The sequence below is a fragment of the Cebus imitator genome, unplaced genomic scaffold (assembly GCF_001604975.1).
Source record: "Cebus imitator isolate Cc_AM_T3 unplaced genomic scaffold, Cebus_imitator-1.0 Scaffold24, whole genome shotgun sequence".
NCBI lineage: Eukaryota > Metazoa > Chordata > Mammalia > Primates > Cebidae > Cebus > Cebus imitator.
This window is the reverse complement of record NW_016107339.1, coordinates 2,553,831-2,565,725: the sequence shown is the minus strand read 5'-3', so window position 1 is coordinate 2,565,725 and position 11,895 is coordinate 2,553,831.

Sequence of the window (11,895 nt, the reverse complement as noted above, 5' to 3'; positions counted from 1 at the left end):
AAAAAAAAAAAAAAAAAGAGAAGTCTAGAATTTGGTAAATATTGCCATCATTAGTTCAGAATTAAATGAATTTTAATAATGACATCCCTACATATCTACAATTAAGAAGGACTAATCTTTTGGTTTCATACAGAACCCACTCTATGTCTCTGATCATTTCAGTTACACAATTTTCCCAACTTACCCAAATTTTTTTAATATAGAATTATCAAAATTTCTGAAATATGCCAGGTTTAGAGCCACAGACTGATGTGTCTGTATAGAAAAAGCACAGAATTCTATGAAACTCCACTTGTAGATCTCCCAGACTTGTGAGACACATCACAAAAAAATGAAAGGAAGAGCACAGAATTTTCATCTAAGTTTTGTGTAAATGCTGAGTTCATGTAGTTAAAACTTGAAATGATTAAACAGTAAAACTCCACATGGCTTCATTCATGCACATGAAAAATTACAATAGAATCTACCTGTCATGCATCACACTCAAATGAAAAGTTTCTTTCTCTCCCTCTCCGAGAAATCCAGGACTTTATGTAATTAACCAAGGTAAATGCTATAAATCAGAATACCCAAACCCTACCCATGAGGTTGATATGGATTTGGCGGAGGGCAGCATGTGATTGGGAGGTATAGAGGGGAAGAGAAAAGGGGCTGGGCTGAACTCAGGGCGGTTTTCATGAAGGCCACCCACAGAATAGCAGAGCAGAAAAGATAGGTGTAATCAATAGTAGCAAAGAAGAGCCAAAACGAAGGACTATGAGACAAAACCAAGCATCCAACTGGGCACAGGCCCTACTGGAGGCATACTCAAGAACAAAGGAAAGGAAGAAGCCAGAGGAAGGAATTTCCTGAGGAGCAAGAAGGCAAAAAAAGGGTAGAAGGAGAAAGAACTAGGAAGGGTACATTCTGAGGAGAGTGGCTCAAAGTGGTCCAGGGTCTCCCCTGGGAATGCTGGCAGCCATCAGGTGTATCAGGGGTTCATGGGGCCTTGGTACATCCTTCCAGTCAGTCTGTCAGAGAGCTCTACTGAGAAGAACACATTGGCATATATGTAAACAGCAATCTACATAGCAAGGTCCATTCACTTTATAGTTACTTATGACTGGCATATGACTTAATATATGTTTAGACTCTTGCTCATTTGGCTAACAATTTAAAAATGTTTATTGACCAAAATAATATGTATTTATTGTAGAAAGTTTAGAGCATGGGAAAAAAGCATAGAAGAAAATTTGTCTCCAACAATATACCTTCTCAGGAATGCTTTTATGTATTCTATAGTTTTAACAAAAACTAATACATATTGTTTTACCTTTTTAACTTCCTGTTTCAGAATGTATTTCCACTGAATCAACACGTTGTACATTTGTGAGAAATACTTCTAAGAATATGTATTTGTGGAAGCAAAAATATCACCACCACCACCACATCATACACAAAACATATGAAGGAGCAAAATGTTGGTTTGCGTTGGGAAACTCACTTCCCACACTTCAGTGTTACCATGTAGCCCACATTGTTAACACTTTAGTGTATGTGTCAGTCAGTGTCCCAGTAGGACACAGATTGAGAAAAATCTGAGAAGGATTTAGCAAATGGTGTAGGGAAACTGCCAGTACCCAGGAAGTGGCAACAGCAGAGCTACTATCACCCCTAGACCTGAAGAGCAGAGAGGAGGGAGCAGTCATCAGAACATGGAAGAACAGTCCTATGAGGTCAGCACCTTGGCAGAAGCAATAATCTGAGTCCAAGGACATAGCCAGTCCAAGGCAAGCCTGCAGGAAAGGAGGGTAGACAAGACACTCGCCAACCCTCCTCTTCTCTTCCTTTTACCTTAGCCAGTGTTTCCACTCACGCTTGCTGAACCCACCTAGAAATCGGAGGTCAAGGGAGTCTTTTGATGTAACCCACATAGGCAAGAAGCTGGACTATGTCATTCATTTAACTATTTATTTATTTAACAAAGATATTAAAACATCATGTTGATATTAATAAAAATTTAGGATAGGAGGATAATCTAAATATCCAGGGACAGTGGATTGTTAACCAAATTTTGGTACAACAAAGGGTGGGATTCTTTGCAGGTAGTAAAAAATATGTATTATCCATGACTATGTCAGTTCTCTTTTTCATTTTAGTCTGCTGACATAGTCACATTTGGAAGGAATTAAAATTGTAAGGAATTGAACTATGAGTCTAAAGGTGGAAAATACTTCATTCAAACGAGTGTGGGTAATTTTCTAAGTGCCTGTGACAATTCCTTTCTGCTGTGTTTGAAAAAAAAAAAAAAATCACTGCAGTTTGGGCCAGAGTCCTGGTTTAATTTTTACTTCCTTCTTTTTTCCCTGACAGTCAACATACAAGTTTTGATATCAAAGATGCTTTAGTACAAACTTTAAGAAACAAATTAGTCAAAACAGACATAGGCTTAAGCCTGTCTTATAGAATAAAGATAAAAAGCAACTTTCTTTGTTTCCATTGACTTTATCTAGCCAGTTATTTTCTTCCTCTTACTTTATATATTTTATCAAGCTTTCTTTACAGTCCACAGCTGACATAAGGTATCAAATTATTAACCATGTCTTACTACAATAGCAGAGTGTACACAGCACACATAAAACAACATCCCTGCAGCTGCACAAATGAGAATAACGGTGACCTCACTTAACCAGGTCACTTTTCAGTGAGAATAAATGATATATCCCTCTAGTCAAGGTCAGAATGACCTTGACAAGTTTCTAAGCTAAAACAGCTTCCAGTTGTTTTTTGTACCCATCAGCCATGTTACTTTTCTAACTAGAAACATTTCTGGAAAGGCCACAGAAATTAAACATTTAATGTAAATCATGAGACTTTTTAGTTGTTGCATTCTACATTGCAAAATGGTAGATTAAAGCCTTCTACTGGGCTGGGCACAGTAGCTCACACCTGTAATCCCAGCACTTTAGTATGCCAAGGTGGGCGGATCACAGGCTCAGGAGTTCAAGACCAGCCTGGCCAATATGGTGAAACCCCATCTCTACTAAAAATACAAAAATTAGCTGGGCATGGTGGCAGGCACACCTGTAGTCCCAGCTACTCAGGAGGCTGAGGAAGGAGAATCGCTTGAACTTGGAAGGCAGAGGTTACAGTGAGCCAAGAATATGCCTCTGCACTCCAGCCTGGGCAACAGAGTGAGACCCCAACTCAAAAAAATAAATAAATAAAATAAAAGCCTTCTACCAATGATTTGAATAACCAACATTACATTATGACAAAGTATATGAGTTAGTATGTTTGTACTGACATAAATGCCCTTCTATGCTAACACATTTTATTTAGGGTCATACACATGAGAAAAGATAACTTGCAATAAAAATAAATATGATATTCACTGTTGTTAACAATCTCAGAAAAATTGGCATTTGTTCTTTAAAGCATATCTTCGATACCCCTTCAAATGACAATTCAACTGATATAAAACTGAAGGTTTTATTCTCCCAAGAGAAGAAAGAAGTAAAATGTTCCTGAGAAAATGGTGTGTTTATTGTGGTAGGTGCTTATATTTTCTTACCCTAGTGAAACGCTGTGACAAATTTCCTTCTGCAAGCAAAACTTGACATTATGTATACAAACCCAGGTAATTGTGATTGTAAATCATCCCTCCTTAGATATTAAGGTGCTATTTGTGGGTTATTCAAAAAGTGAGTTTACAGATATATTTTTAAGAAATGGATTTTATTATAGGGCAAGGAATCATTGTAAGTATTTAAACAACAAATTGATACTTTTCAACATTATGCCCTAACCAATTCAAATATCGCTCTTAGTTTGGGACAAGCTTTTTGCCAGTAGTTGAATAAAATAATGGCTCCTTAGAAAGCAGTCACAGGCTGCCATTTATGTAGCACCATAGTTACCTGAAAACTTTGTCCCATTTTGCCGCCCTAGGTATATCTTCCTTGAAAGTTCAAACTTGTCAATAGGCTTTACTTTTAGTTAAATTTTATGGAACACACTTCATCCATAGATGTGGGGGATTGAAGAATCACATGTTTAGGACTGTGGCCACTTCAAACTAAGGGGACGCCAAATCACAAACAGTCATGCAGCTGATCCACTTTGCAATGTTGTCACACATGCCTAACAAAATATTGTGCTACCGCCACAATTGTCCTATTCTGCACTGGTAATTAACCTTGTAAAGTTACTTTAAACAAGCTTCCTGCACATGTCACAAAGCAAATGACAAATTAAATGTTCTGATATGATTACAAAAGCTATTTTCCTTTTGGATTTAATTCTTTTCCAGGCAGAGCTTCTGTTAAGTAACATTTTATAGATCCATAATGCTGGAAAGAATTTTAAAGACTCCACATGCCCCTTGTGGTTTTGTTTTCTTTGTTTTGGTTGAGTCCCAGGGCCATGATATGATTTGCCCAAGGTCACACAGCCAGTTTGTGATGGGATCAGTAATAGATTCTTCTGACCTTGAAGTTAATACTCTTTACTCTGGTCTTTGTCATAGTGTATTATGCATGTGGCCCAACCTGAGGAGAGGAAACATTTGGCCTTATGTATTTAAAACAAGCATATGTATTTGCTTCTGAAAAATGTCCAAGACTCACTCCTGTTCTACTTCTTTTTTCCATTTTCTTTTGCTTCCATGTCAACTAGACCTTGTCTAGTAACTTTCTCAATTTCCCAAACTCACTAAAACCTCCAAAATTCCTTTCATCTCACCTAACACATTTTGATTTGGTCCGTGTACTTCAATCATATCATTTATGCTACCTTGGTCATTTGTTCTCCATTCCACTAGGTAGAAGTGATTTTAAAAAATTGCCCATGGAAAAGGGCATATGGAGAGGTGTTCCAAACAGACAAATAATGAGATGTAGAATTTCCAGTCAAGGAGCTGAATACACACAAGTTATCAAGTTTACAAATGTATGTAGGGAAATTGAAAGTAAATGGAAAGACAGAGACTGTTGTTTCCATTAAGCTTGCCACCTATTAATTTTTAAGATCTGGAATTATAATGATCAGGATTAACATGTTTACCCACATCATCTTCCCTTTGACCCTAATATTGCTACTCCACAATTAATGTGATTGTGGCAAGGATAACTAAATATCACCCAGCTATTCATTTAACTACTATCTTTAGCTATCATTTTCATCCTCTTTTTCTAAAACTTAGAAACTCAGCCCCAAACTATAAATCATTAGTGATAGAATTACTGTAAACTTTCTTTGTTCTAATCTCACACAGCAATTCCTCCTGATCCTGAAATATACTTAAAGTGGGAAAAAATAAATAATCATAGAGCATGTATTTTACAGGTATATGTTACGATATAAAAGAAATAGAGATCAATAAAAAGACAAAATTGTGACTTTCACAATGATTGAGAGCTTCTAAATTTCTTTCTCTAGAAGCCTTTAGGGCTTTCATCTAAATATTTAGGGCTTTAGCACTTTGCGAAGATGTACCAGGCATCTGGTACATTCCCAGTTTCCTACTCCAGTTTTACTCAGGTGGTTGGTTGTAAATGAATATGAGTGTCAAATAAATTCACCATAAAACAAAAATTCACTTTTTCTCTTGACCACATTTCGCCACAAATAAGCAAATGAATGGAAAGAGCATCACACAACAGAAGTAGAGAGAGAAATTTTATCTCTCTCCTTGATCATCTCTGAAGTAGGACAGTAAGTAGCTCCTATTCTCTTGACTTTACTTTTACAAATTCTAAGTAAATTTGGTTTTATACCCACAGACACATAAGCAGATACACCCACACATTTTCTCAAATGAAAGCACTTTAGGAAACAGTTCCTTTTGCGTGTTATTTTCACCTTTTTCTGTGTTATGTTTCGTAATTCATATCTGTGTGGCCAGAGGAGCATCAGTGTAACAGCATTGTAGACAGACGCTATCATTGTTTCCCCTATATACTCTCAAGCATTCCCATCTATACATAGGAAGACAGCTTACAGCAAACACCTGTGACTCTCTGGCTGAGGGCTCTTTTCTGGTCATGGGACTATACTCCACCCATATTCAGGTCAAGCCAGAAGGGTCAGAAACTTAATAACCCTGAAAGCAGCTCTGAATCCATTAGAGATGGAAACAAATTATAGAAGACAAATACTTCAGCTCCTTCACTCCTCAGTTGAGATAACTCTAAAGCATGTTCTGCACTGTTGCTGAAAGTTCCCCAGCACATCCATGCTCCAGTTGCCTGTAGTGGTCAACTTACGCAATAACTCATTTATTATTGACTTCCTTCCCTTTCCTGTTTCACTTCTTCACAAACCTACTGGTGTTTACTGGAATCAACTTGCAAATAAATTGGTTGTACTTGAATCCTTCGTTGTCTCAGATCTGGCTTCTGGAAGAATGCAGCCTAAGAGTATAGGCTCTGGAGCCATTTCTAACTCTAGCACTAATCCTACCTGTATAATTATGAGCAAGTTATCCAAGCTTCAGTTTCCTAAGCTTTAAATTAAGAGTAAAATTAATAAGATTGCTGAGATTAGTTGAAGAAATATAGATAATGTGTTTATCACAGTAAATAGTACATAGCAAGCATTTAATGCATGTTGACTATTTGTTCTGGTTGTCTATTGCTGCATGACAAATTAGTCCAAAACTTTATTTTGCTCATGATTTTGTGGAAAGGATTCTACTGGATAACTCTCCCTTGGGGTCTCTTATGCAGGTGTAATTGAAAAGAGGACAGAAGTCATCTCAAGTGGGTACTACATCCTGGATGGCTCATTTGCAAAGCAGGCAGTTGATTCTGGGGCTGTCAATCTGACACCTACACATGGCATTTTCTATGCCATTTGCACTTCTCATAGCATGGAGGCTAAATTCTGAGAAGGAGTAGCCCAAAAGTAAAAGTTCCAAGAGACTCAGGTGGAAACTGCTACCTTTCCGCACCTAGTTAGAAGTCATACAGCTTCACTTACATGACATTCTGTTATTTACAGTTGATACTCGAAGGCCAGCCCAGGTTCAAGGAGAAGGGAATTGGATCTCAGCACCTGATTGGAAGAATGTCCAAGAACTTGTAGCCATTATAATCTACTATATCATTCTCATTATTATTATATTATTATTATTACCATTTATTGTAGCCAGCTTGTTCTGGCTGTGAAAGTTCATCAAATGTTTGTTGAATTAATGCAATTATGTATACATCACCGCATCATCAATCCCATTCCGGTCATTTGCCAAGTCTTATCTTTTCTAGCCACAAACCTTCCTAATTTATATACAGCATTTCTAGATATATTCTACTTTCTCTCTTGCTATTGGCCCAACCCTTGTTATTTATGCCTGTATTATTTTTCACCTGCACTCTTGTTATAGGCACTAGCTAGTCTCCTGATTTCTACCTTCTCTTTGGTCCAGTTCATCTTAAACTCGATTCCCAGATTAATCTTCTTACGGGTCAACCCTAATCAGGTTTTAATTCTTCCATGCCTTCTCATTGCCTATTTAATAAAATCTAAACTCCATGGCGTAGAGCTCAATGTACAATCCGGCTTTCCAGAATCACCTTCAATGACTCCATTTCTTGAACTCCTTGTTTTAGCATACCAGACAACACATTTTTCTCTAGAGTTATATAAGGATCTCACTCATTTGTGTCTTTGTCCCTAAATTTGTCACTTCACTCATACCTCATTAAAACCTGTGAAGTATACATCATTACTTTCTTTTACAAATGAGTGTAACAAGAATTAATGTACCAGTACCACCATCTCCTTTTACAGATGAACACTGTAACATTTTTAAAAATCAGGGATGACAACAATATAATAATAATTAATACTTCTATTAGAACAGATGTTGTTATAAGTGTTGTGCAGGATTAAACATTATGAGACTGAGCACGGAAAAACTACTGAGAAAAGAACAATTCTGTAACTCACACAGGACTGGGGAATGTTTTGGCTCCAACCAGTGAAGATGGAAAGGCTTAATTGAATACCCTAGGAATTCAGTAAAGATTCTAGAAAGTACAACCCTTGGGAACAGTGTTATTTTAACCCTAGGCAAAATGCTACTCTAAATTTTTCTCACAAAATTTTAGAACAAGCTTTGAATGGATCAAAGTGACCTGCTGTTAAATTAACCACCTTCCAGGGAGAAAAACAAAAAACAAACAAACAAATAAAACCCAAAAAACACAAATCCTCAAGATTCCAGAATTAAGAGGACAGAACCCAAACATTCAATAATGTTAGATTGACAATCTCCAGCATGCCATCAAAAATTACTAGCCAGGTGAAGTAACAACATTTGACCTCGTAATTGGAAGAAAAATTGAACAATATATAGGTTAAAATGAAAGAAATAATGCAATTTATAGAGGGCTTTCAAATAACTAGTATAAATATGTTCATGGATTTAAAGGAAAAGCATAAACACAATAAGAAAAAGAATAGGGAATCTCAATAGAAAAGTAGAAACTATAAAAACAACCAGAGAGAGATGACTAATGTTTTCAGAGATCATATACTTCCTGTTGACAATAATATGTCCAAAAGATAACAGAGTAATAATTCCAAAGTGCTAAAGGAAAATAACTATCAACTTAGAATTCTATATGCAGATAAAGTAGTATTAAAGCTTGAGTGCAAAATCATTTTCAGAAAAGTAAGTTTATATCATAAAAATACCTACTAAAAGTCACAGCCTCATTATAAGCACTACTAAAGCATTTACTTCACCAAGAAATGAAATTGAACTCAGAAGAAGCAGTGGAATACAGGAAGTATACAGAACAAATAACTTAAACAATTAAATGTGGTTAAGTATAAATAAACATTAGCCGTAAGAACAATAATAAAATAAATAATAATTATAGCAATAACAATCACAATAATAGCTTATGTGGACAAAATAATGAGAGGACCATACTTTGGAAGTCATGAGTGTGATTTAATTTAAAGGATTCTAAAACTCCTTGTAAATGTAATGTTTGAGAGAAGCATAAAGACATTATCCTCAAATTTTAACAATTTCTTCTCATTGAAGTATAAACTTTAAACTTTTTTAAGAAATAATTTTTAAAGCTTCTTGTCCAACAGACAAAATTTAACCTTTTAAAGTCAATTTTTATATTTTAAAAATGTAAAAATAAAATAAGATTTTAAAGGAGTGAGGAAACCTGATGAATTAAGGTAGCAAAGGTGGGGGAGAAAAAGCAAAGAGAATACATAGAAATACAAAACATAAAATAAAATGAGAATTATGTCCACCTATAAGTAAGCTTGAATAAATATAAACAAAAAAGACAAATATCATCATATTGTTTATGAGAGACATACCTAAAAGATAATCAGATCTAAAGGTTGGGGTATCAACTTGACTGGATGAAGGGATGCTCAGACAGCTGGCTAAGCATTGTTTATTCTCAATGTTTCAGTAGACACTGAGGCCATCTCTCTATTGCTGGAAAGGAAACTCAGGTGGTTTTTTTACCTTCAGTTAGAACGACTGCACTGCCCCAGGTGTGTCTGTGAGGGTGTTCCCAGAGGAGATTGGCATATGAGTCCCTGGACTCAGTGGGGAAGATCTGCCTCTAACATGGGTGACACCATCCAAACAGCTGAGGGTCTGGATAAAGCCAAAAGGCAGAGGAAGGGTGAATTCTCACCTTCTCTTTTGAGCCTGTACACTCTTCTCCTGCTCTTGGATGTCAGAACTCCAGGTTCTCTGACCTTTGAACTGTGGTGACTCTCCAGTTCTCTGGCCTTTGGACTCACACTGAGAATTACACAGTTGGCTTTCTTGGTTCTGAGGCGTTTGGACTTTGAATGAGCCATACTATCAACTTTTCTGGTTCTCCAGCTTGCAGACAGCCTAACGTGTGACTTCTCAGCCTCCATAATCAAGTGAGCCAATTTCCCTAAATCCCATTTCAAAATCTCTCTATATAGTCTATAAGTTCTGTCTCTCTAGAGAGTTCTGGCTAAAACAGGTCATAAATATCGAAAGAGAAGATATGTTAGGAAAACACTGACCAAAATAAACTACTATAACAATGTTAATGTGAGTCCACTATAACAATATTACCATGAGATAGACTACAAAATCTAGAGAATTATTAAGTATGGAGAGAATCATTACATAATATTGAAAGTACAAGAACAGTTTATCCTGAAAGATAAGACTATCCTGATTCTCAACATACATAAGCAAAAACAGAATTCTAAGAAACTGACAAATCTTCAAACATACATGAGGATTTTTTACACACCTCTTTCAGAAACTCATAGATCAGCCAGAGATCTTTATTAAGAAACTTGAGAAGTTTACTTAATAAGCGATGGAGTAAAGATGCAAGTCAGGCTGTCTAAACCAAAACTTAACTCCACGACACTGATGTGTTTTGTTCCTTCCATCTCTGTATGCTCAAATCTTCAGGAGACGACAAATTTCAGCTTAAATGTGTCCTTTGTGCTTCCTTACCTCTCATCTCTTTCCATAGCCATTAGGCATCTTGCCACTAAGAATAATAACGGTTAACAAGTTATAAGTGTTTTATATATTAATCTTCACAACAACTTTGTAAGTACCATTATTATTTCCATTCTACAGATGAGTAAACTCATGTACAACGAAGACAGCTCTTCACTTGGCTCATCAAAACCTATGCTCCGACCTCTCGGTAGCACGTACTTTTCTGTTGGACTTCACTGTTACCTATACGCATGGGTCTTATCTGTCCTGATGGAGTTGAAGCTCTTTAAGGGAACAGGGCATTTTTTACGGATCTTTGTAATTCTCATTCCCCAAACCCTGTTCCCCACTGTCTAGTAAGGTTCTTTACCCACAGTAGATGCCAAATAAATACATTTTGAAAGAACCATATTTTCGTTTGGTTAGATGTAATTTGCTTCAGTTTCCCAAGGAAAAGTGAATATAGTCATAGGTTGCAATAAGCATATTTTGGCAAAGGAAGTCTATATGAAAAGTAAACAATTTTTATTTGTGCTTAGCCACCATAATCACCCAAATAACTGATTAGACCACTTGCCAAATATGATGATTTAGTGGAAAACCTACACAGTATGTAAAGTAGGCTTGGTTCCTGGCCTCCAGGAGTTTATATTTCGAGACAACTTCAGAAACAACTCTGGAAGACTTGAATGCCACATATTGCTCTGGCTAAAGATGTCTATTCATCTTTTAAGGTAAAACATATATAAATCATTTCATCCTTCCAACAACCCTGTGGGTTAGGTACTATTGTTTTCCACATTTCCAGATGAGGAAAGTAAAGAACAGAGGAATTAAGTAACTTGCTTAAAGTCACAACGACAGGAGTTGTGGGAGGTGGGGTTTTGACCCTGACAATCTAGCACCAGAAACTGCGATCTTCCACGATATCATCTGTAACAAAACTATATGTTTATTTGCATATCAAATCACTTTTAAAAGCAATACCATAGCTATACAAGAATCCTGTAGCATCTCTAACAAGACTATATGTTAGGGTTTATATCAAATCATTTTTTTAAAAGTAAAACCATAGCTACGCAAGAATCCTGACCCCTGATGATCCCACACAGCTGCAATTGTCTGCAGGTGCAATTCTTCTTATTAGTAGCAGTGTATATTCCCCTGACCTTCCATCGTGTATATCAGGTTTGGCTATACGGTTTGTTTTGGCCAATGGAATGCAGATAGAAACAGTGTGCCAATTCAATCTTCGACCTTGAAATGTTTCATGTATGTCATCTGTCTTGCACTTGCATCTTTGTCATGAGAAGAACATGTCTTGGTTAGCTACTGATCCGAAAAGTATAAAAGACTCTTCCATCAGAAATGGACCTATCCTGTAGTTTGCGACCAAGCCTACCTGAGCCCAACCTAAATTAACCAAAATC